The sequence below is a fragment of the Pseudophryne corroboree genome, chromosome 7, assembly GCF_028390025.1.
Source record: "Pseudophryne corroboree isolate aPseCor3 chromosome 7, aPseCor3.hap2, whole genome shotgun sequence".
In the NCBI taxonomy this organism is placed as follows: Eukaryota; Metazoa; Chordata; class Amphibia; order Anura; family Myobatrachidae; genus Pseudophryne; species Pseudophryne corroboree.
This window is the reverse complement of record NC_086450.1, coordinates 411,564,438-411,590,406: the sequence shown is the minus strand read 5'-3', so window position 1 is coordinate 411,590,406 and position 25,969 is coordinate 411,564,438. Positions and strand designations below refer to the sequence as shown.

At 45.1% G+C, this 25,969-nt stretch overlaps 1 long non-coding RNA gene across 1 annotated transcript; it reads right to left on the bottom strand.

The window, feature by feature from the left end:
* Positions 1-15,763: 15,763 nt before the first annotated feature.
* On the bottom strand, positions 15,764-16,500 carry LOC134943798 (uncharacterized). Its single transcript, XR_010181761.1, has 3 exons — positions 16,453-16,500; positions 16,299-16,364; positions 15,764-15,879 (listed from the first exon to the last, which is right to left on the bottom strand). It is a non-coding gene; the product is annotated as an uncharacterized LOC134943798 (long non-coding RNA).
* Positions 16,501-25,969: the final 9,469 nt, after the last annotated feature.

The following is a 25,969-nucleotide window of genomic DNA, read 5'->3' as shown; positions in this document are numbered from 1 at the left end:
CGGGGAGGAGGAAGCCTGTGGTGGGACTTGCTGTGGGAGAGACCACTGACCCCTTCTGTGCCAGGATGGGAGAGAGGTGTCTGTACCCCCCTGGGCTATGCATTCCTTTCAGTGTGGGACCTCACAAACAGTCCCCAACTGTTCCCGGTTCCTAGCTGCTGCCTCCCAGATGGTAAGGAGGTGGGGGGAGGAATGGGAGAGGTGCCACAGTGATAGGATTACAAGGGGGGGATGTGACACACAAGAAGGGCTTAGAAATGTGTGTGGGGACACACACACAGAAAGACAGAGTGTGATGGTGTGTTGAATGACGACGCAGGGGGAGATGATGGTGTGCTGAGTGATGACGCAGATGAGGTGATGGTGTGCTGAGTGATGACGCAGTGGGAGGTGATGGCGTGTTGAATGATGACCCTGGGGGAGATGATGGTGTGCTGAGTGATGACACTGTTTGGTAGGTGATTGTGTGCTGAGAGATGTCGCAGAGGGAGGTGATGGTGTGCTGAGTGACAACGCAGAGTGGGAGATGATGTGCAGAGAGACAACGCAGGGGGAAGATGATGGTGTGCTAAGTGACAACACAGGGGGAGGTGATGGTGTGCAGAGAGACAACGCAGGAGGAGGTGATGGTGTGCTGAGTGACAACACAGGGAGGGATGATGGTGGTGTACAGAGAGACAATGCAGGGGGAGGTGATGGTGTGCTAAGTGACAACACAGGGGGAGGTGATGGTGTGCAGAGAGACAACGCAGGAGGAGGTGATGGTGTGCTGAGTGACAACACAGGGAGGGATGATGGTGGTGTACAGAGAGACAACGCAGGGGGAAGATGATGGTGTGCTGAGTGACAACACAGGGAGGGATGATGGTGGTGTACAGAGAGACAATGCAGGGGGAGGTGATGGTGTGCTAAGTGACAACACAGGGGGAGGTGATGGTGTGCAGAGAGACAACGCAGGAGGAGGTGATGGTGTGCTGAGTGACAACACAGGGAGGGATGATGGTGGTGTACAGAGAGACAATACAGGGGGAAGATGATGGTGTGCTGAGTGACAACACAGGGGGGGATGATGGTGGTGTACAGAGAGACAATGCAGGGGGAGGTGATGGTGTGCTGAGTGACAACACAGGGGGGGGGGTGATGGTGGTGTACAGAGAGACAATGCAGGGGGAGGTGATGGTGTGCAGAGAGACAACACAGGGAGGGATGATGGTGGTGTACAGAGAGACAATGCAGGGGGAGGTGATGGTGTGCAGAGAGACAACGCAGGGAGGGATGATGGTGGTGTACAGAGAGACAATGCAGGGGGAAGATGATGGTATGCTGAGTGACAACACAGGGGGGGATGATGGTGGTGTACAGAGAGACAATGCAGGGGGAGGTGATGGTGTGCTGAGTGACAACACAGGGAGGGATGATGGTGGTGTACAGAGAGACAATGCAGGGGGAAGATGATGGTATGCTGAGTGACAACACAGGGAGGGATGATGGTGGTGTACAGAGAGACAATGCAGGGGGAAGATGATGGTATGCTGAGTGACAACACAGGGGGGGATGATGGTGGTGTACAGAGAGACAATGCAGGGGGAGGTGATGGTGTGCTGAGTGACAACACAGGGAGGGATGATGGTGGTGTACAGAGAGACAATGCAGGGGGAAGATGATGGTGTGCTGAGTGATGACGCAGATGAGGTGATGGTGTGCTGAGTGATGACGCAGTGGGAGATGATGGCGTGCTGAGTGATGACACAGGGGGAGGTGATGGTGTGCTGAGTGATGACGCAGGGGGAGATGATGGTGTGCTGAGTGATGACGCAGATGAGGTGATGGTGTGCTGAGTGATGATGCAGGGTGGAAGATGAAGTGCAGAGAGATGATGCAGTGGGAGGTGATGGCGTGTTGAATGATGACCCTGGGGGAGATGATGGTGTGCTGAGTGATGACACTGTTTGGTAGGTGATTGTGTGCTGAGAGATGTCGCAGAGGGAGGTGATGGTGTGCTGAGTGACAACGCAGAGTGGGAGATGATGTGCAGAGAGACAACGCAGGGGGAAGATGATGGTGTGCTGAGTGACAACACAGGGGGGGATGATGGTGGTGTACAGAGAGACAATGCAGGGGGAGGTGATGGTGTGCAGAGAGACAACGCAGGAGGAGGTGATGGTGTGGCTGAGAGTTTACGCAGGGGGTAGTTGATGATGTGCTGAGAGACATTGCAGGGGGAGGTGATGGTGTGCTGAGTGACGACACAGGGGGAAGTGACGACGCAGGGTGAGATGATGGTGTGTAGAGAGATGATGCAGAGAGTAGGTTATGGTGTGCTGAGAGACAACGCATGGGGGTAGGTGATGGTATGCTGAGAGATGTCGCAGGAGGAGGTGATGGTGTGCTGAGAGATGATGCAGGGGGAGGTGATGGTATGCCTGAGTAACGTCTCAAGGGGATGATGATTGTGTGGCTGAGAGATGCACCAGGGAGATGGTGTGGCCGAGAGACGCAAGAGGGAGATGGTGTGGCTGAGGAGACGCAGGGGGCAGGATGTGAGTTTGGTTGAACCGCTGTTGTATGATGCTGACCGTGTTGATATTCCTACAAAAACAGGCATTTTCTAGACAATGTGATCTCCTACATAGGAATAACAACTGAAGACGCCGTCTGCCTTAGAGGATACATTTCTTCAGAGGTTCCATATTGTGAGAAACTATTTTATATATATATATATATATATATATATATATGAAAGATAGAGAGAGAGTTATTGCGCCACTTGTGTTTACCAACGATTAAGGCCAAGGTATACAATGTACCATGCAAATAAAGTTAAAATAGACACTCCCTAAAGATTCAAAAGGGCGTCAGCTGACCCCCAAACAGGGATGGTGGTTCCCTGTGGTATGAAAAAAATGCAAGGGGGGGGGGAATTTAGCGACCAACGGCGTCTTTAAAAAGATAAACACTCACACTATGAGTAAATAAATATAAAATAAAATACAATTTATTCACATAAAAAAGAATATTTTTCACATAAAAGTTTCTTAATAACAGGTCTAGGTTGCCCAACGCGTTTTCGTCATTCAGACTTCTTCAAGGGGTATATATATATATACACTGCTCAAAAAAATAAAGGGAACACTTAAACAACACAGTGTAACTCCAAGTCAATCACACTTCTGTGAAATCAAACTGTCCACTTAGGAAGCAACACTGATTGACAATCAATTTCACATGCTGTTGTGCAAATGGAATAGATAACAGGTGGAAATTATAGGCAATTAGCAAGACACCCCCAATAAAGGAGTTGTTCTGCAGGTGGTGACCACAGACCACTTCTCAGCTCCTATGCTTTCTGGTTGATGTTTTGGTCACTTTTGAAAGCTGGCGGTGCTTTCACTCTAGTGGTAGCATGAGACGGAGTCTACAACCCACACAAGTGGCTCAGGTGGTGCAGCTCATTCAGGATGGCACATCAATGCGAGCTGTGGCAAGAAGGTTTGCTGTGTCTGTCAGCGTAGTGTCCAGAGCATGGAGGCGCTACCAGGAGACAGGCCAATTGATTATTGAATTCTGTGCATTATTGCGGCTTTGGTATAAATAAGCTGAGATGATAGGGCCGACCACACCCCCTGACGAAGTCCCGTGACGAAACGCGTTGGGCGTGGCCAGACGGACGTGTTACGTGATACCCATTAACCGGAGTACCGGAGTGTGAGGTCAGCGTTGTGGAGTCCGTGGAGCTGGATATTACAGTGACTGTGGAACCAGAGGGGCAGCGGCGGTTACCAGTGTCAGCAGTCCGGATGCTACACTGGTTCTCTTCATTGCACCGGTTACCCTATATTGAAATGTATGTGAGTGGATATTTGTCAGTAAAGTACCTGTGATTTATTACTCACGATTGCGCCCTCCATTCTTTTTCTCTTTTACATGATTTGAGGAGTACGGTAGCTCCTGGAGGAGGATTGCAGCAACATACATTTCGGACTTATATTGAATACAAAAGACTCTATTTATCATTGCGCGGTCTTGTTCTTTGTTCTAATATATATATATATATATAACAGAAATAGTTACACGGCACTCACTGTGTCCTCAGTATCGGTGTAGAAAGGGATTGTTAAAAGTAGTTATTTGGAGTTTGCTTCACCGATAACAGTTACTTCCGGTAACTGAGGGCACTTCCGGTACGGGGAGCTTAAATACAGTTCACTGACAGTGAGGCAGCATGCAGCAGTGCGTGCCAGCGGTTTCTGTCAGATGTAAGTACTTATATGCGTTTTCTATCCCTGAGTGAGGTTTCCATGATTGTAAATGTGATACTAGATACCTAAGCTATTGTTGTTTGTACAGATTGCTACTTGTAGCTGGACGGCTATAGTCATTAGCCTCCCCACTGAAGCTGCTGCATCCATGCATCTAGGCCACCTGAGCCAGGTATTCTAAATAGCTCGGTATCACCATTAATTCTGTTGAATATGGTTAGATAGGTATTGGTTTGTAAATCATACACGGACTTATGGCATACTTTTTTCAAGTATGATTTTAAAATCACGTGACTTTGTGACCCTTGCAAGAGCTTGTGGACAACAGTAGGTCCTCAAGGTATTTGTGGACACATTTCATCTGTACACCTTTATTGAATGTTTTTATCACCTTTATGGTGGAAATTGGTGGTGGGTCTGTTTCTGTGAATTGGCTCCTATAGGGGCCGGTGAGGCTTACTGTTTGTAATTGTCATTACTGTCTATTTGCAGATTAATCTCATTTGTCAAAAGCATTGAATATGTGACATATTACATCACCTGTCTTGATAAAGGCCTGTGACCAGACCGAAACGTCGACAATAAAATAATGGTGATCTAAATGAGAAGCTGATACGAGAGTTTTCTTTGTGAGAGTGCACCTCCAAATCTTTGGAACTTTTGCGGTATATTTGTGGACCCACCCGGCCCATTGGGAGCACCCACCATTCAATGGACTATCCATATTGTGGATGAGAGTGCAGGATTTCCAGCAGATATATATATATATATATATATATATATATATATATTTATTTAGTGCATGTTGAATTGAAAAGAATGTTCCCAGTGTGACGTGAGACAGGATGCTTGTCATGTTGGCATGCACCGTTTTCAGTTTCCACGCCCCTTCTGTTATGTGGCCACGCCCGTTCCTTATCTTGCCCTGGGCTCCAAAAACCCTAGTTATTAGAGATGAGCGGATTCGGTTTTACTCGGTTTTACTCGGTTCTCAAAACCGAATCTTATTGGCTATCCAAAACACGTGACATCCGTGAGCCAATAAGATTCGGTTTTGAGAACCGAGTAAAACCGAGTAAAACCGAATCCGCTCATCTCTACTAGTTATGCCTCTGTTCCTTAGTACCAGTTCTGTGCTACGCACCACAGTAAGCTGACCCAGTCCTGTGGCCAGAAATAAATTCCCAGCATAACCAGGATTCTGGGATGTTTAAAAAAAAAAGGAAAAATCTGAAACACAGAGACACAATCCCCATTCTAAGCAAATAGAGAGTAGCACAGAGCTGTGTGTAGCCGAGAGAGAAAGAGAGTACAGTGGGGGTAATTCCAAGTTGATCGCAGCAGGATATTTTTTAGCAGTTGGGCAAAATCATGTGCACTGCAGGCAGGGCCGGCAACAGAAATTTTGGGGCCCGGTACACTGATAGCTCTGGGGCCCCCTCAACCCCCTACTTTTAAAGCCGAGGGTGGTTAAAATATATATATATATATATATATGTCACCTACACCCCGGCACTCCTGCTGCCTCATGCGGCTGTCTTGCTCTGGTGCTCCTGTAGAAATCCGGAAGAACGAGGCGGCACTCAGAGGCTTGGAAACGTGAAAAGAGTGTTTCCAAGCCTCTGAGTGCCGCCTCGTTCTTCCGGATATATATATATGTAAAATCCATATGAACCGGCACTCAAACATATCCTCCAACAGATGTTACTTGCCCTGGTGACCTCTTCATTAGGGCATGTGCCCCAGGTATACATTCTGCAGATGAGAGGCGGCACTACTGTACACTGTATTCTGTTATCCTGATGACTGACGGGAGCTTGACCCTGAAACTTTGAATAAACATGTCACTTTATGTCACTGATTTGAACTGTCAAAGTCGAAAAATATCAGGAATCACTTGCCTTGTACTAACCTCATGCACATGCCCGCTGCACGTGCACACGCTCTGCCGTGAGTGCACATATCCGCAATTTGCGTAAGATCGCTCCGGCGATCACGCGCGGTGTATGCGCATTTACAGTAGAGTTTGTAAGCGTCTAGCGTGCGACTCGATCATAACATATTTAACCCATATAGCGTATATTGTAGTGAATATTCCCCTTAACAATGTCAGCAAGTATGTTTAGTTTAAACGGTTCTTGGACAGAGAAATTCCTCTTTGCATGATAGGAAGGGTCAGATAAAGGTTGAACGGTGGTGTCTAGTATCCAGCTGTAGAGTATTTTAATGGTAACATTTCGGTGTTGGTTAGGAAGAGATTGCTCGCTCCTGCGTATAGTTCTGTACAAAAGTAGTTTATAGACATTTACTGTATTTGCTGTTCATTATCCATGCGGGGGGAATCCAGAGGATACCACCCACTACAGCAGTTGGGGAGAGACACAGCCCACCTGTTCGAACCCACCTATGACCTTTTGTTATAATGCAGAGACACATTCCTGTGTCCAATGAACCATGAGATTATAGGGACCATTGTATTGTTACTGTATGCTGTGTATATAAGGACCACCATTGCTGGGCCACTCACTCACTCTCTCTGAAGGCTTTCTCTTTGAATGCTGAGGGCTGGAATCCAGGACGCGCTTGCGAATCATCCCCATGTATGTATATTTCTCTGTAGCCATTTTGTTCGCCACTGCTCATGTTATTCTCTGTTATTGTGTTAGATTTTGATGTTAGTTTGTAGTGTATGATATGTATTGTTTAACCTTTTATTAGAATCTATCCACAGTGGCCTTAGAACCATGTGGTTTTCAAATACAAATCAGTGCTGTGTTGTCACTTTCCTGCCAGGGCTTTAAAGTGGTTTAACCTGTTTAACCTGTTTAAGGTGTATAAGCATTGTTAAGGTGTATGCACTGCTGATACTTTGTATCACCAGCGCTACTTAAAGTTTTAAAGGTATAGTGCTTTGCTGCTAAGGTTTAAAGTATAAGCATATCCTTACACTGTTTCATTACTTAAGGTTTACTGTATATCATTCTGTGAGCGTCTGTGCCGCTCGTGTCTCGCGCCCACGGCCTAGCGTCTGCTACGCTAAGTGCGTACCCTTACGGTACTCAGTGCGCCAATAGCGTACTTAGCCCGTAATAGAATATAGCTTAATGTTTAAAGGTAATAACTGACATTATCAATTGGGGGACTCATCCGGGCCTCCTCATATCCGCAACCTAGCGGAACCAGGCAGACTTTATCCATCAGCAAAGGGCGGGAAGGTAGTATCCCCTGTTAGCCGTTTGGTGGTTGGGGATACAGTAGTGCTGATCAGATAAGCGTCTGCTCCGCTTGGTTTGTATGGATGCTGGTGGGATCCGGAACCGAAAGGTAAGAACGTTAAGCTATTGTCTTTTAAATCTGTTTTAATTTCTGTTTGGTGCCAACTGCGCACGCAACACATGTAACACACGCACACACCTGTACTCTGCATATCTGACCATATTGTTGCAAAACAAGGTTCAAATGAGTCATATTGTGTTTGATTCAGATTGGATTGCTTATCTGTTTAAGTAGGTTTAAAAGTATATTTAAAAGTTGCTGCAAAAGCCTTGATATAGTGTTGTTGTTTTTTTTAACTCAGGCCTAAAATAACTTCAGGGGCTTGCATAGTGATTTTTTTTTTTGTGACAAAGGAAGCCGCATGGTCTGTCCTCCATTTTGTGTAACCCTCATGGATGTGGAAGGGGGAGGAGCAGCGGCCATTTTGGGAAGGTCAATTCTTTTCTAAATAGCTGATTTTCAGTCTGCTCAGGAATAATCAGCCGTCCTTGGTCAAAAAGAAATCACCATTTATGAGTTACCAATGCATTTATTTAACCCATGCCATAGACAATTACAAATAGATTCAGATGGGGTTTAATAAAAGTTAATAGTAAGATTAATATTTGATGTAAGAACGACACACAGATATAAAACAAAGTTTTTTTTCCCCTCTTCTTTACCCCTAGGATTCTGTTAAACTCTGCTTGTTGTAAGATAAGCCATTGAAATGCAAATTAACCCGTGCCACAGTTTTTTTTCCTGGCAGTGAAAGGCCACCTTCACAGACAGTCAAAGGCACATTCATATGCAAATTAGAGGAGTGAATGGGTCTCGGGAGACCAGTGAATAGTACATAGATAAAATATTATAATTATGTGTGTGTGTTTATATCAATGTATGTACTGCAAGATAGCTATCCAATATGAATCATACTATTGGAAGCATTGATTAGTAGATTAATTTAGACCTGCATTTTGTGTATTCCGCATATCTACCTTCTTGTGTGCCATTAGCATTGATCACGTGCTGAGAAAATTTGTTGCTATTTAGTTAAAAGTAAAACTAATACTTAAGGGAGTAATTGTAAAACACGCACGCAGCCTGACCCAGTTATAAAGGTTATACAGGAGATACTGTGTGGTGCTTGGTAAACGATTATAGTTAAATATCGTTTGCATTTATAGAAGCGTGTTATTTGTGTTACTGCGGGAGTATCCGGCCTGTGTACACGTGTCTCTGACCGAGTGTGAGACAGCGTACGCAACGCAAAGGCCTACACACGTGGCGTATATCACGCAACGTGCGTACGGATACGCTCACTAAATACAAATCACACGATAGAATTGTTTTAGTAGACGATACGGAAGCCACGCGATAATAGCACAAATTTGTTCAGTTTCCAAAATTTAGTTTAAAAAGATCCTCCTCTCGTTGCATTACCTCTGGGATTAGCCTGTGTTACCTGAACGAAAGAAATTTTCTGTACAGAAAAAAATCAAAGTATATATGAAGTGAAAGAGCGTGAGTATGCAAGTAAAGTTTTCTTTGGTGTGAACCCCGGAATTCGAGATCTCGTAAAAGAACACCCGTGAAGTGCACAAGTGGTGGCGTGGGAGAAGGCCATCTCACGTTAACAGTGAATAAGGTAAAAGGAGCAATTAGTGTTACAGCAGACCAGAAGGTCCGCGAAAGTCAGAAATCCGTTAAAAGTACCTATACGAAGTTTCTGAAGACCCTGACTTAAGAAAGGTCAGAGGTAGTGAGCGCAGCCCTGGGGGTTGGCGCAGTACCCATATAGGCCCGTTTTGAGAATACGCTCCGGCTGAAGGTTTCGCAGCCTAAACAACCGATTCCGCTAGTCGTTCTGCGGATAAGTAATAGTTACTTATATGCAGTGCGACTGTACCGCATGTAATTGTGTGCATTAGTTGGTTACCTTGATACCCATTACGCAATTTGCATACGCTTTGCGGGATCATATACACTATTTGTACATTTTAACGTGATTTGTGTAGGTTTTTTTTATTTTAAGGGAGGTTCGCTGATCACTCAGGAATTCTTCAGCAACTGATACTTACTGGGGAGGGTAGCATACTCCCACATGCCCCAGTAAATAGAGGTTACATAGGGGCCCTGGGTTGAGTACGCCAGCGCTTAAGCAGTGTGTGGGCATATTGGTCGACGTGGGCGAGAGTGGGTGAAGGCACTCGTTGGACTTTCACCGTCGCCTTACCTCTGGGAACGTGGTTTTTGTAGGAATTCGCTGAGTAGGCAATAACTGCAAAGAATGGGGGCCAGTTGCTCAAGTAAGGGACGATCAACCAAGGTTCAGGTTGATATTATTCCGCGGCCAGCAGGGTCGGCGAGGTACATAATGTGTGAAAAATATGGATCACACGCAGAGGTTTTATGCAATGAGTGGGAACGTATGACTGTGAACGATGGGGAGAAGTTCCCTAGGGTAGGCAGTTTTAATCCTGAGGTTTTGCAAAATTTAAGGAGAAGGATATGTCTGATAAAATCCGGGAAGCAACGGATTAGACATTATGATTATTTACATTTATGGTAACAGGAAGGGGAGATACAAAGGGGATTAGCTCAAGCAGCTGGTTCCCATCTTAGCAGGAAACTGATGGCAACTGGAGAAACAATGGCTACAGAGAATGGCATACTGGTATATGATAATAGTGCACTTAATAAATGTATTAATGATGATAACAGTAAGCGTAATAAATGTAATAATGATAGAAGTAAAACTGATAAATGTACAAATTCTAACCCGTGCAAGTTGCACCCCATGTTAAACTTCCCTCAGGATTACAAGCAAGAAAGTGAGCCCAGCACGATGTCGGCACTTTTTCCAGCAGCCATCATACGAGACACCCAGGTGGGCACGGCCCAATCGGTAAAGGCAGTAGTCAAGCCCCCTTACGGAGGGTCGTGTCCACAGGTAAGTACGGTATTGTATGTTATGCACAGACAATTGCACCCCACATTGTAGAGTATAGAGAGGTAGCGGTTTCTGTATTAATGGATGGTTTAAAGGAAGTGTTGAGAACAAGGGTACAGACCACTCAACCTAATTGGAAAGGTATGTCGGTGGCTGCTTTGAGAGAGACCGCTATTGAACATGATCGGAACATCATAAGACACAAGGAGTCACAGGGCGGTAAGCAAATGACAATAAGTAGACAGGCCCTGACAACGAAGCCACATCAGCTTAAGCCCCAGACCCCTGTGGGTAAGTCGAATGTGATAAAATGTTATAACTGCCAGAGGGAAGGGCATTATGCACGGAATTGTATGTTTAGAGACCCACATAAGGTATATAAACCCCCTAGACAACGACATAACGCACGTAATTGTAATCAGGGATCATATAGGAAAAATTTTGGGCCGCACCTGTAATTTGCAGCCAGTGAAGTTGATTATTAGCCTTGATAGTAAGCCTGAGGTTACAGTAGATATAATTGGTAGGTCATTCCTTGTAGACACAAGGGCCGGCCAGGTAAACTCTGTGATTTATCTTTAAATATTTCCTTTTCATCTCTGACGTTCACCAGACAGCTCAAACGTCACATGTCTACTTGGTCTTTTCAGAGGTCTACCCAACCCCAGTATATCTTACCAGCATCGTTGTGTCTGGCCAAACACAAAGGGTGGAGAGTGGAAATACTGGTGGGGGAGACTGTGCAGAGATACCAAAGAACATGTTGGTGTGACAGCCTGATGGTGAACAGAAATCTGACAATGTTTCTTTTCTATTGTTCTCTCTCTTTGTTCTTTCATGTTTTACGGATGGTATGTCACCCAACAGTTAGACAAATGGTAATGCAAGATTTATGCTCCTTACAGAAAGATCGCTGAGTCAGAAAGAATATCGTATCACTGGAGTGTTCGTTTTGGGAAGACTGAGAGACAGCACTGTTGAGACGACATCTGAGCAAGAAGAACAACAAGACTATAGGACAATTATCGTAACATTTTTTCTTTCCCTTCAATTATTTTCGGTACCCCCAGTACAACTCTTTCTTTCTCCTCCTGTAAGATGGACTCGCCCCAAGAGACTGCAGTCCGTGTTTTCCTGTTGACCCTGTTGTTGACCAGAGCAGTCTGTTTCGGTGAGAGTACCAGTGAGGTCGAGAAAGGATCTGGAATGGGTTCTGATGACCAGGATGGATTCATAGAATTCCGAGAGCAACACAATCACCGAGCAAAGGCGAGTATCAGAAAACGATCTGGTAGCCATGACACTAGTAGACATTGTGAAGGATTGTTAGCTGAAGAGAACTGTATCTGTAGGAATTGTGACAACATAGTTGAGGACGGGTGCATCCAGAGATGTCAGTCCAGCATTAATATCAATATGGACCGTCATCCATTGAGTGACTATCACTCATTAGTGGGTAAGGTTTTAAACCAAACGGAATGCTGGGTGTGCTCACAAGTACCTCAAGGTCATAGAAAGTCAGGACTAGTGCCATACTCTTTAACGATAGATGAGGTACTTGAATTAAGGGGTGGGAGACCGGTGGACAAGAAATTTAATATTTCTAGGCCTCCTAGTTTGAAGCTCCACCAATATCATGTGGATAGGTCCTTAATATGTTTTAACATTTCCAATCCCCGAAAGCCGGGAAATTGGGAAGTGACATGGAACAACTGAACCATGACATTCTCACACAGAGCCGATAAAATGCCCATTGACTCAGAGCTTATACGCCAAATAGCCAACAGTGGAAGATATTTCCAATATAGGTACACTCTAGGAAGTAGGCCCATGCGAGTTGGAGAAGTATCACCAGGATACTGTGCGCATATCATACAACCTGATACGTGTACTAGTCAGATGAGAAAGTTAGGGATAGGATTTTTCACCTGGAAGATTTGTAATATGGTGATGACATATTCTGTTCCATATGTCCTCCCCGATGATGCATATTTCATATGTGGGAGGAAGGCGTATAAGTGGCTTGCCCCAAACTCAGAGGGATTGTGTTACATTGGAAGAGTGTTACCGGAAGTAATGACCATTACCCATGATAGAATGAAAGACGTTCACCGCAATGCTCAAGCTCCTTACACTCACACCCATTACGAACACATTGTAAAGAGACACCTTATAGATAGGACAGAGCATGCAGCCTCTGATTTGATCCACGAATCCACCGGGATTCAACTCCTGCTCGCGCTAGATATCACCCGTACCGCCAGAGGAGTTATAAATTTTAGGTATATTACCGCGCTAGCGAACCTGATAGACAATATCACAGAGATGTATGATGACACCTTCAGGTATACTGGGAGAGAATTGCAAGCTTACAAAACGGAACTGATTCAGCACAGGATGGTTCTAAATTACATCACAGCAGTGACAGGAGGGTATTGTGTCACCCTAGCAACTCAGTATGGTGTAAAGTGTTGTACGTATATCACAAACAGCACTGAGGACCCAACAGAGGTCATAGATCAAAAGATGGACGATATCTTGCAATTGAAGTGGGAGTTCCGAAGGAGACACAACCTTACCCTTGCTTCTGTGTGTAATGAACTGACCGGCTGGGTTTCATGGTTGAACCCACGTAATTGGTTCTCAGGTTTAGGAGAATGGGCTCAAAATGTTATCGTTGCTGTAGGGAAATTTCTCTTATGTATCCTAGGAGTTGTCATAATGATTGGTTTGATATTCAGATGTGTTCGAATTTTAATGAATTGCAAGCGAAGTACCAAATTGATGAGTTTGAGGAGCGAGGGCACTGTAACAACTAGTTTAATTTATGACCCATCAATCGAGACAATGCTGTGATAAGATGTGATTCCACGGTCCGTTTCTTTCACCCGTTTTTCCTTTGTTTTTCTCCAAGGTAAAAAGACATCCACTCGGAAGAAGAATTTGATGACCCATTATACAGACCATTGATGAACTGTTTCACCGACAATTGATGAACCCTTAGAGACTTTAATTTTTATGGACACTTGAAGAGCTTTGCTTGCCACACAGCAAAGATACAGCAATCCGGACAAGACTTCAACAAGACATCAACAAGACTCCAACAGACGCCCAAGGACGACCATATATATATAATCATAAGAATGCATTTATAACGCATGTTTCTTATCTTCATCTCTACTATCTTCAGATAGTGACACACATAGTCGACAGGTGATATAGACACATATATTAGCACTCACATATTTTCCCCCTTCATGTATCATCAACTAATGTGCACCCCATTTGTTGAAACTAAAAGCCGAAAAGAGCTCGGTAGAGTTTGTTAGCCCACTTACAGACCCTTAATACGGGATAAGAAGGATTCAATGTATACTTCGCAATACCTCAAAGCTTATTTTTAGAACATGTACGGCACGATGATACATGACCCCTCAGACATGGATTTCATACATACATGCTTTTTACTATCTCACTAGATCATACATTTCCCACCTTCTCCTCTCCTCCCTACTCCCAATCATAATAAGGTATTTCATGGTAATATATATTTTTCTGCTTAATTGTTTAGATAGTGGCAGTTATTGTTGACTGCCAAAGGGTGGACTGTCAAAGTCGAAAAATATCATGAATCACTTGTCTTGTACTAACCTCATGCACATGCCCGCTGCACGTGCACACGCTCTGCCGTGAGTGCACATATCCGCAATTTGCGTAAGATCGCTCCGGCGATCACGCGCGGTGTATGCGCATTTACGGTAGAGTTTGTAAGCGTCTAGCGTGCGACTCGATCATAACATATTTAACCCATATAGCGTATATTGTAGTGAATATTCCCCTTAACAATGTCAGCAAGTATGTTTAGTTTAAACGGTTCTTGGACAGAGAAATTCCTCTTTGCATGATAGAAAGGGTCAGATAAAGGTTGAACGGTGGTGTCTAGTATCCAGCTGTAGAGTATTTTAATGGTAACATTTCGGAGTTGGTTAGGAAGAGATTGCTCGCTCCTGCGTATAGTTATGTACAAAAGTAGTTTATAGACATTTACTGTATTTGCTGTTCATTATCCATGCGGGGGGAATCCAGAGGATACCACCCACTACAGCAGTTGGGGAGAGACACAGCCCACCTGTTCGAACCCACCTATGACCTTTTGTTATAATGCAGAGACACATTCCTGTGTCCAATGAACCATGAGATTATAGGGACCATTGTATTGTTACTGTATGCTGTGTATATAAGGACCACCATTGCTGAGCCACTCACTCACTCTCTCTGAAGGCTTTCTCTTTGAATGCTGAGGGCTGGAATCCAGGACGCGCTTGCGAATCATCCCCATGTATGTATATTTCTCTGTAGCCATTTTGTTCGCCACTGCTCATGTTATTCTCTGTTATTGTGTTAGATTTTGATGTTAGTTTGTAGTGTATGATATGTATTGTTTAACCTTTTATTAGAATCTATCCACAGTGGCCTTAGAACCATGTGGTTTTCAAATACAAATCAGTGCTGTGTTGTCACTTTCCTGCCAGGGCTTTAAAGTGGTTTAACCTGTTTGACCTGTTTAAGGTGTATAAGCATTGTTAAGGTGTATGCACTGCTAATACTTTGTATCACCAGCGCTACTTAAAGTTTTAAAGGTATAGTGCTTTGCAGCGAAGGTTTAAAGTATAAGCATATCCTTACACTGTTTCATTACTTAAGGTTTACTGTATATCATTCTGTGAGCGTCTGTGCCGCTCGTGTCTCGCGCCCACGGCCTAGCGTCTGCTACGCTAAGTGCGTACCCTTACGGTACTCAGTGCGCCAATAGCGTACTTAGCCCGTAATAGAATATAGCTTAATGTTTAAAGGTAATAACTGACATTATCAGAACGTCTCCAATTGCCGCCTTTTATCTGCAGAGTGTATATATATATATGTGTGTGTGTGTGTGTATGTGTGTATATATATATATATATATATATATGGAATAAGAGATCCTTTTTGCGCTCTAAAATTGGACCTATACCTTTGATTGTACTCAATAATTTTATTAAGGGGCAAGCTTCTACACAGAGATGGTCCCCTGTCGAACAAGACCAAAAATAGAAATCAAGAAATAGTATATCTCTGTGGAGCGCACTTAATGACTGAAATAAATATATTTATGTATAATACAATTTAATATGGTTATATTGGTTTCTGACAAAAAGAGGATGACATCACACAAACACCCTTTAAACTTTAAAACATCTATTGCTTTTTATTGCTAAAATAATTAAATTTCAATACTGATAAAAAATGATGAACACTTTTACAATGTGTTATTGTTCATTACAGCCAAAAAATTGAATAACAACTTTTCCAAACAATAAAAGATTTTTACACTCAACGCGTTTCGTCGTATGTCGACTTCTTCAGGAGTGTTTTCTTTAGGGTGTGATCAAAAGTAAGTAAAAAGTAAAAAACAAGTATAAATAAAAATATGAAACAAAGAGGAATACTAAAATATAAAAATATATATATATATATATATAAATATATGAGGAAGAATATGCACAAAAAATATATCTATGTCCAATTTAGCTAACATTGTAATGATTTGATTTATTGGTCTAATAAGACAATTGTTTAACTGGTTATCAAATACAAAATTGACAAAAAATAAATAAATCAATTCACAATATCAATGTCAAAATTAGCTGGCATTGTACGGACTTAATTTATTAAAGCAATTATCCATCTAGATACCAACATTAATAAAAATTTAAAATTAATTCATAACAATTAATTTACTGATGGCTGTTTTGATGAATGACTCCACAGTAAATAAATATGGTATTACTTACTTATGAAAAGGCAATTAATTAGTTTGAAACAGCTGTATTTTCACAAAATTATAATCCATATTTTACCTATTTGAAAATAGAAAAAACTGAAATTATAATAATTACAATAGAAATATTATTATTATCTTTTAATAATTTGAACCATAATACTTACTAAGAATTATTATGTATAATTAACTTCCATAGTTTTGTAGTATTTAATGTAATGTAATATACATACATACATACACACACACTATATACTGTATTATACCTATATACAATCCTGTGTGACAGGCACCGGGGGGAGAGGGGGGAATGAGGCTTTTATAAGGGATATTATTAGGGAAGAACAGGGCATAAGGTGACGCCAGCGGCTTCCCCAGACAGCGGGCAGCGGCTTCCCCAGACAGCGGGCAGCGGCTTCCCCGCACCTCCGGCAGCAGGTTCCCTGCACCTCCGGCAGCGGCTTCTCTATACCGAGGGCAGTGGCATACCTGTGAAGCTACAAAGTCCGGGGACCAGGAGAATGACGTCCGTGGCGGCGGCTCCAGTCCAGAGTCCAGCGTCACGACGGCAACGCAAGGGACTGGGTAATGGGGGGAGGGGGGGGGGGGGGGTTGCGCGCTTGTAATTATAAATACACTCGCCTCACACACTTTCTTAACTCACACAGCCTACTGGACCCACTTCAGTCAGGATTTCGTGCCCAACACTCCACAGAGACAGCACTGATTAAGGTAGTGAATAATTTGGTCACTGCTAAATCTGAAGGACATTACTCTCTACTTATTCTCCTTGATCTCTCTGCTGCTTTTGACACTGTTGACCACTCTCTTCTCATACAAACACTACAATCCCTAGGTATTCAGGACACAGCCCTTTCTTGGTTCTCATCCTACCTATCTAATCGCTCCTTCAGTGTTCGTTTCTCTGATTCCACCTCTCCTTCGCTACCTCTCTCAGTTGGAGTACCGCAAGGCTCAGTCCTAGGTCCTCTGCTTTTCTTTATCTATACCACATCTCTTGGCAAACTAATCAATTCTTTCGGATTTCAGTACCATCTGTATGCGGATGATACTCAAATCTACCTATCCTCCCCTGATTTGTCACCATCTGTATTGGGCCGTGTCACTGAATGCCTTTCTGCCATTTCATCTTGGATGACATCTCGCCACCTCAAACTTAATATTTCCAAAACAGAATTAATTATATTTCCACCGGCCAATAGTAGTTTCCAACCTGATATCTCTATCACTGTTGAGAACTCTGCAATCACCCTTACCCCACAAGCTCGCTGCCTAGGTGTCATTCTTGACTCTGAACTGTCCTTTGTTACCCACATTTAATCTGTCTCAAGATCATGTTACATACATCTAAGAAACATATCCAAAATACGACCATATCTTACACAAGACACAGCAAAAACTCTAATCCATGCTCTCATTATCTCCCGCATTGATTATTGTAATAGTCTCCTGACCGGTCTTCCCAAACATAGGCTCTCACCACTACAATCCATTTTGAATGCAGCTGCGAGGCTAATCTTCCTTGCCAGACGTTCATCGTCTGCAGATCCGCTCTGTCAGTCCCTCCATTGGTTACCGGTATTCTACCGTATTAAATATAAAATACTTTTACTCACATACAAGGCTATTAACCAAACTGCACCAACATACATCTCTTCACTCCTCTCAAAATATCTCCCTACCCGACCTCTCCGCTCTGCACAAGATCTACGTCTCTCATCCACACGCATTACTTGTTCACACTCAAAATTACAGGACTTTATCCGGGCTTCACCCACTCTGTGGAATGCCCTCCCACGCACAGTAAGACTCGCCTCTAGGCTCCAAACCTTTAAATGTTCCCCGAAAACTCACCTCTTCAGACAAGCCTACCAAATTCCAGACCCACCCACATAACCTTCAGTGCTTCCCTATCTAATTACATCCTCTGTAGAGTATTCATAACATCACATATCTTGTCTTTCTTTAGTCTCACACCCTCCTGACACTTGGATAACTTTGTGGGGTATCATCATACAACCCATTAAGAAGTAAGAACCTAGCAATCTGGTGGACCATTATGCAATAGGTAGCATCTATCCTTGTGTTTCCATGCCTGTTTCCCTATAGATTGTAAGCTTGCGAGCAGGGCCTTCCTACCTCTATGTCTGTCTGTTTTTACCCAGTTTTGTTCTATTACTGTTGTTCTAATTGTAAAGCGCAACGGAATATGCTGCGCTATATAAGAAACTGTTAATAAATAAATAAATAATAAATAGTTTGTGTTCTTAATTTGCAGGTGGCAGGAGTGCATGATTTTAAAAACATAATTAGGTACTACTGCTCCGTTTTTTGTGGTCATGATCCTTGGGGCCCCCTTGAGCTTCGGGGCCCGTCACAGGTGTCCCCTTTGTCCCCCCCTGTCGCCGGGCCTGACTGCAGGGGGGGCAGATATAACATTTGCAAAGAGAGTTAGATTTGGGTGGGTTATTTTGTTTCTGTGCAGGGTAAATACTGGCTGCTTTATTTTTACACTGCAATTTAGATTGCAGATTGAACTCACCACACCCAAATCTAACTCTCTCTGCACATGTTACATCTGCCTCCCCTGCAGTGCACATGGTTTTGCCCAACTGCTAAAAAATGTCCTGCTGCGATCAACTTGGAATTACCCCCAGTGTGCTGGGAGCAATTCTAAATATAGCGACACAAGTGAGTAGAGATACGTACAGTAGGATAACAAAAATGATGGAAAAACCTTACTGAGGTCTAAAATCTGTAAGACACTGTGACCACGATATTTTAATCACTGGAATAGAATAGATTTTCAGAATAGGACGGTATTACCAAAATAACGTTATGGTTTTTGTTCCCCACTAACAATGGCATCCCCTGCAATAGGAGTACCAGCTAGATGCACAGCAGGAATATAATAATTGGCTAACAGTAATGTTTCATAGTAAATAAATAACCGATATTTACTTAACCACTTGAGTGCTGACTGATATTCATTGATGCCGGTTAATCAAGGCCAAAAAACTGCATTTTGCCAAAGGAGCATTTGATCTATTTTGACTTTGTCTGTATTTTGACCATTGGTCAATTGGTTGTCGGTATTTTGTCCGTCGGGATTTTGATTGTAGATAAATTGACTGCATCCCTTTGATCTCTCTTATGATTTAATTCAGCCAGTAGCATTATATGCAAATGAGAGTTAAGAAACAGTTTTTTCTTTGCGGAGTTCCTTGCTGAGGAAAGCAAGAGATTATTCTCAGATGTGTGTTGTTTTCCTTAATAGCTCTGTTCCCTATTGATGCAAAAATATCATAAGTAGGGAGGCCAATCCCGGGCCATTTTTTTCAATCCCGTGTGTTTGTGTGTGTGTGTGTGGGGGGGTGAGCCCACCTACTGCACACTTGTGTGCCGGCGCTGAGGCCTGAGCGGCAGCTGGTGTGCAGCTGTCTGCGCAGCGAGATGTGAAGTCAGAAGTCACGCTGCGCAGACAGCCACACACCGCCCGCCATTACGCACAGCTGGGAGCAGGGCGAGCCGGGCAGCGTCTGAGCCTCATGAGGGCACTCAGCGCTGCCCGGCATTGAAAAAACGAAGGGGTTTCCTAATCCTGAAATCCTCGGTATTGGAAGCCCCAATCCCAGGATTGAATCCCGGGCAATTTTTGGCCAAAATCCCGGGATTCCGCCGATCCCGGGATTGGCCACCATAATCACAAGATGCACAATCATGATCATTAAGCTCTGCTTTTCCCCTGATCACGAGGTTAATATCCAGAGTGAATGGACACAAGTGCACCAAGTATTGGGTGTCACTGATCATGGTTCTGTAGCTCAGAGCCAACACAGCTGTATGTTGTCAGAGGGTTTTCTAGCAGCTACTGCTGCGCCTGGCTGCAAATCAATATATCTCAGACAGCCGAGTGTAGATACAGCACAGATAAGACAGTGCTAATGATTACAGCACAGATAGGACATTGAACTATGGAAATGATGCCACTCAAGTTCTATGGGAGCAAATTCAATGAATACAAATTGATTATTTGAGATGTTTTGTTTTCTCTTGATGTATTCTGGATTTAGCAGGTTTTTTTAATACATTGTACTATAAATCATGCTTATACATTAACAAGCATAATGCAACGTACCTGCCCTCTTCCCCTTGCTCTAGTTGCAATGTGTGTGTTAGCAGGTCATCTTCAGTATCTTGCCACCAAGGGCAGCTAACAGAGCCGGCCCTAACCAATATGATGCCCTAGGCAAGATTTTGGCTGGTGCCCCCTAGCACCACCGCTGGTTCCGCCTCTGACCTTGCACCTCTTTCCCAGTACCATCACTCCTCACCCATAGCAGTCCTTATTTTGGTGTTTGTACCCCCTATATTTTAAATAGGAACAGTTCGCACATTTGGCACACAGCCCAAAAAGGGGTGTGTTTTTGCTGACAAGGGGCATTGCCACACAATAGTATCCCCAATTCCAATTACGCCACACAGTACTGCAACTATATTCACATTTGATCATGTGATAGTGTCCATAATTCATATTACATCCCACAGTAGTATCACTTTACCTTATAAACGTTACTCCTCACAGGAGAGCCCCTTATTCACATTACATCACACTGAATTGCTCCTTATTCACATTACACCACACCCTATTGCTCTTTATTCAGATTAGACGACACAGTAGTGCCCTTTCTATACGCAAGGCCACATAGTAGAGCACCTTATACATATAATGCCACACATTAGTAATGCATTTATACACATAATTCCACACAGTAATGCCCCTTACACATATGAGACACATTATTAATGTCCTTATAAACATAATGCACCTTACACATTATGACAGCCTTTATTAATGCCCTTTTACACATAATGTCCCTTACACATATGACGCACATTATTAATACCCTTATACACATAATGACACACATAGTGCCCCCTACACATTTGCTGCACATTATTAGTGCCCCTATACACATGACGCACATACAGTAGTACCCTGTTACACATATGCCGCACATTATTAATGCCCTTATATACATAATGACACACATATGTTGCACATTATTAATGCATTTTTACATGACACACATAATGCTCCTTACACATATTCCGAACACTACTGCACAACCAACCCACTCACATGCACACAGTCATGCCACTAACACTGTGACCTCTGTCTCTGCTTGGATACAGATGTGTCCTCATAAATCTTGCCTCAATGCTAACGTTGGGCACCCTTTTTCTATTAAAATGAAACTTATTTGCATTGCTATGTGGCTAGGATGCACAAGCAGCTTCTGCTGATTAAAATGATATGCAGCATGCCTATATACTGTGTGAGACTGTGGCTGTATCTGCATATGAAATGCTACACACAGAATATAGGCATGCCGCATATCATTTTAATCAGCAGAAGCTGCTGATGCCCCTAGGCATATCAAATGCCCTAGGCAATTGCCTAGTTTGCCTATACCTATGGCCGGCTCTGGCAGCTAAGCATAGGAACCAAGGTAAAGATGGCCATCAGAAGGGGCCATTAAATAGCTGCCGCCTTGCCATAATTGCAACATGCCTTGGAATATCCTGTATCGAATGCATGCTATTGCTAACCATTCCATGGCAAGCTAGTGCACATGTGCAGTGGACAGTTGAAGTTTGCATACACACAAAGGAACATACACCAACCTCCCCCCGCCACAGCCTAACCCTAACCCTCCCCAATGGTGCCTGAACCTAACCCTCTGTCCCCCGCAACCTAACTCTTCCCAGGGGTGCCTAAACCTACCCCCTCCCCGCAGCCTGACCCTAACCCTCCCTCGCGAACTAAACCTAAGAGTTCCTGGTATACTTACGATCGGGATGCCAGCGGTCGGGATTCCCCCATCGGCATTTGAAGTCATGTCGGAGTTCCAGTGCCGGTATTCTGCCCGTGTGTCTGGATTCCAGCACCAGGATTTTGACTGCTGGCATCCAGACCCCTGGCATGCTTTACGGCACCTCTTGATTCCATGTGCTCTCCCCAAACTACTCCTACTCATATCTGTAAATTCTACTGAGTAGCTTGTTCTTGATGACCCCCCATTTCACTGAAGTGTGGGACAGGGATTTCATGCTTAGGGGCATACAGGTTCATTGGTAGTCATTAGCATTTGCTTCTCTAGCATGGAGGTTCTGCAGACTCAATAAAAGGTATTGACCCGTTGGTAGTATTCTCTCTCACTGTGTCCCCTCTCTGCTGGAAAGGCCATAAAGATGTAGGTACATTGATCCACATGTGGTGGGACTGCCTCTCATAGAGCTATTCTGGCTGAAGTTTATAGCCTTGGTTTCTGAAATTCTGGGTCACTCTGTTCCCGCAGGCCCTGACCTTTGGTTACTGCCCCACTCAGATATCCCTATTTCTAGTTATAAGAAATTGTTGCTTAAGCATATTAATAATACTGCCAAGGCAGTGTTTCAGGTGTATTGGCGCTCCCGCATTCCTCCGTCAGCCTGGGGTTGATGCCAGCCAGAGCCGGGCCTCCCATTACGTCGTGTACGCAGGTGACTAAGGTAAATGGTGGTTGTAAATGGGAGTGGAGGTAAAAGGGAATATGGTGCTCTGATACACAACATAATTATGTACTGCAGACATTGATGTGCAGAATAATTATGTATTGTGGGCACTGCGTGGCATAAATATGTGTTGTGGGCACTGTGTGGCATAAATATGTGTTGTGGGAACTGTGTGGCATAAATATGTGTTGTGGGCACTGTGTGGCATAAATATGTATTGTGGGCACTGTGTGGCATACATATGTGTTGTGAGCACTGTGTGGCATAAATATGTATTGTGGGTACTGTGTGGCATACATATGTGTTGCGGGCACTGTGTGGCATAAATGTGTTGTGGACAATGTGGCATAAATATGTATTGTGGGCACTGTGTGGCATAAATATGTATTGCAGGCACTGATATGGGGCAGGATTATGTTTTGTGGTACTGATACATAGGATATTGGCCCTCATTCCGAGTTGTTCGCTCGGTAAAAATCTTCGCATCGCAGCGATTTTCCGCTTAATGCGCATGCGCAATGTTCGCACTGCGACTGCGCCAAGTAAATTTGCTATGCAGTTAGGAATTTTACTCACGGCTTTTTCATCGTTCTGGCGATCGTAATGTGATTGACAGGAAATGGGTGTTACTGGGCGGAAACAGGCCGTTTTATGGGCGTGTGGGAAAAAACGCTACCGTTTCCGGAAAAAACGCAGGAGTGGCTGGAGAAACGGAGGAGTGTCTGGGCGAACGCTGGGTGTGTTTGTGACGTCAAACCAGGAACGACAAGCACTGAACTGATCGCAGATGCCGAGTAAGTCTGGAGCTACTCAGAAACTGCTACGAGGTGTGTAATCGCAATATTGCAAATACATCGTTCGCAATTTTAAGATGCTAAGATTCACTCCCAGTAGGCGGCGGCTTAGCATGAGCAAATCTGCTAAAATCCGCTTGCGAGCGAACAACTCGGAATGAGGGCCATTATGTATTGTGATACTGATTTGTAGCATAATTACATGTTGGGGGTGTAGTATCCTATGTCTGTATAGGGTGTTATATATAACAGATATCGCCTATATAATAGCCTTATGACTCTGTGCCTGGCCCTCTAACGCTAGGCGGAGTCACAGCGATAGACGTAGTCACAGATCTGGGCAATTATATAGGAGTGTTAGGTGCCGCGGTCTGGGACTTCCTCCCGGCCCGGCGCCTAGCAACTAGGGACGCCGAGCGCGCTGAGCCGCCGGGTCCCTAGCAACGCTAGGACGCCGTGCGCGCTGAGTCGCCGGCTCCCTAGCAATGCTAGGATGCCAGGCGCGCCGAGCCGCCGGGACCCTAGCAACGGGGACGCCACGGACGGACCGCGTTCCCCGTTGCAGGGTTGATTAGTTAACTGTGCACACATGTTTTCTGGTCGTGCAGCAGGGCAGCTGCACGACGTTCATTGTAATCAGGCTCTGGACTCTGATTGGAGGATTCCCTGCTAAATACCTTCTCAGTGCCTCACACAGACGCCGGTGATAGTTTCCTGCATGCTGCTCATGTTGGTGAACGTCTGTTCCTGGTCTGCTGTGCCCGGTCATTCCAGTCCTCTGAGTTCCTGAGTCTTGGTGTTTGTCATCTCATCCCAAGGAGTTCTCCTGGTCCTCATTTACCTGTGACAGTCTTTAGAGGATCTCGTTTGGTTTCGTGAGTGGCGGCTCTGCCGCGTGCTGCGGCCTAGGCCGCTTTATATTGTGTTCTGGTTTTGGAGCATTTGCGGAGGTATCCGCTTCCACAGTCCTCTCCGGAACTCGACGGTGCCGTGTAGGAGAGTGGACAAGTGAAGTATTTTGGTTGTCCTTTTCCCTGGCGGTAATCCGCGCATACTTTAGTTTTAGGTTTGTTAGTAGCCCCTGGCCTTGTTGTTTAGTTAGAGGGCCCCTTGTTATCACCCTGTCTCGGTTCACTCTTTGTCTCTCATTAAGACCTGAGGGGGCATCGGAGGTGGGCAGACGTAATCCGCCCTTCAAACGCGGCTGCCATGGGCCCAAGCAACCATAGTCTCGCAAGAGTGTACTGACAGCACGGGCGAGACAACGGAGATAGGGCGCCAGGGGCTATTCCCATTCCTTTCCCCTTTCCCAGCATTACGTTCTGGTATTCAGGTCCTTTCATATAAGATCACCCCAGACCTGAGTATTAGAATCATAACAAGGAGAGGGATAATAAACACCCAGCCCAGGATTCACTTTCTCTGGTGTCCCAGCCCCAGAATGGCTGCAGCCACGGGACACTGAGGCACAGCGCTCTCCCTGTCCGGCGGTCTGCCCCGGGGCACAGCTCTCCAGGCGCAGCCCCTCTCTGCACCATGTGCCCCGGGGATCAGGGCCGGCGGTGGCGGTGGAGCAGAGCACGGTGCGGCTGGCTGGGGAAGTGACGGGCTCGGGGGATGCCGGGCCACTGTTTCTCCTGACGGAGACGCCAGGAGCGGCGGCGGAGCGGAACGTGCTGCAGCTGCTGCTGTGGGAAATATACTACAGCTGTGTGGGGAAGTGCCGGCCCATGGGAATGCCGGGGTCCAGCACAGCCACAAGTGGTGAGTGCGGACAGGAGTGCAGTCGCTGTGTCTGTACAGACTGTACAGACCAGTATGTGTGTGCATATGTGCAAAGCACCCCTCCCCCACCCTCGGCACCCCCACAACCGCCCCAACCCTACCACCCTTGGACTCCGTCCCCCACCCACCCCAACCCCCGCAACTGCCTCTCCACCACCCGCGGCACCTCCTGACCCCCTCCCCCATCCGCCACAGCACCACCCATGCTTCTCCCCCTCCACATGGCACCTCCCAACCCCCTACCCCACCTGCCGCACCCCCACCCCTGGCATGCGTGCACCCCTGCACCTGCCTCTGCACCACCCGCAGCACCTCCGGGGCCCCTTCCCCATCCACCGCACCCCCACAACCAGCCCCTTCTCCACTCAGAGCGCCTTCGGAACACCTCCCCTATCCCCAACAGCCCTGTACCCTGCCCCTCCCCCACCCACCACACCCCCCTTCTCTACTATTGGCACTGCCTCCGGACCCCCTCGCCGATTCCCGACCCCCTCACCCATCCGCGCACCACCCCATATCAACCCCA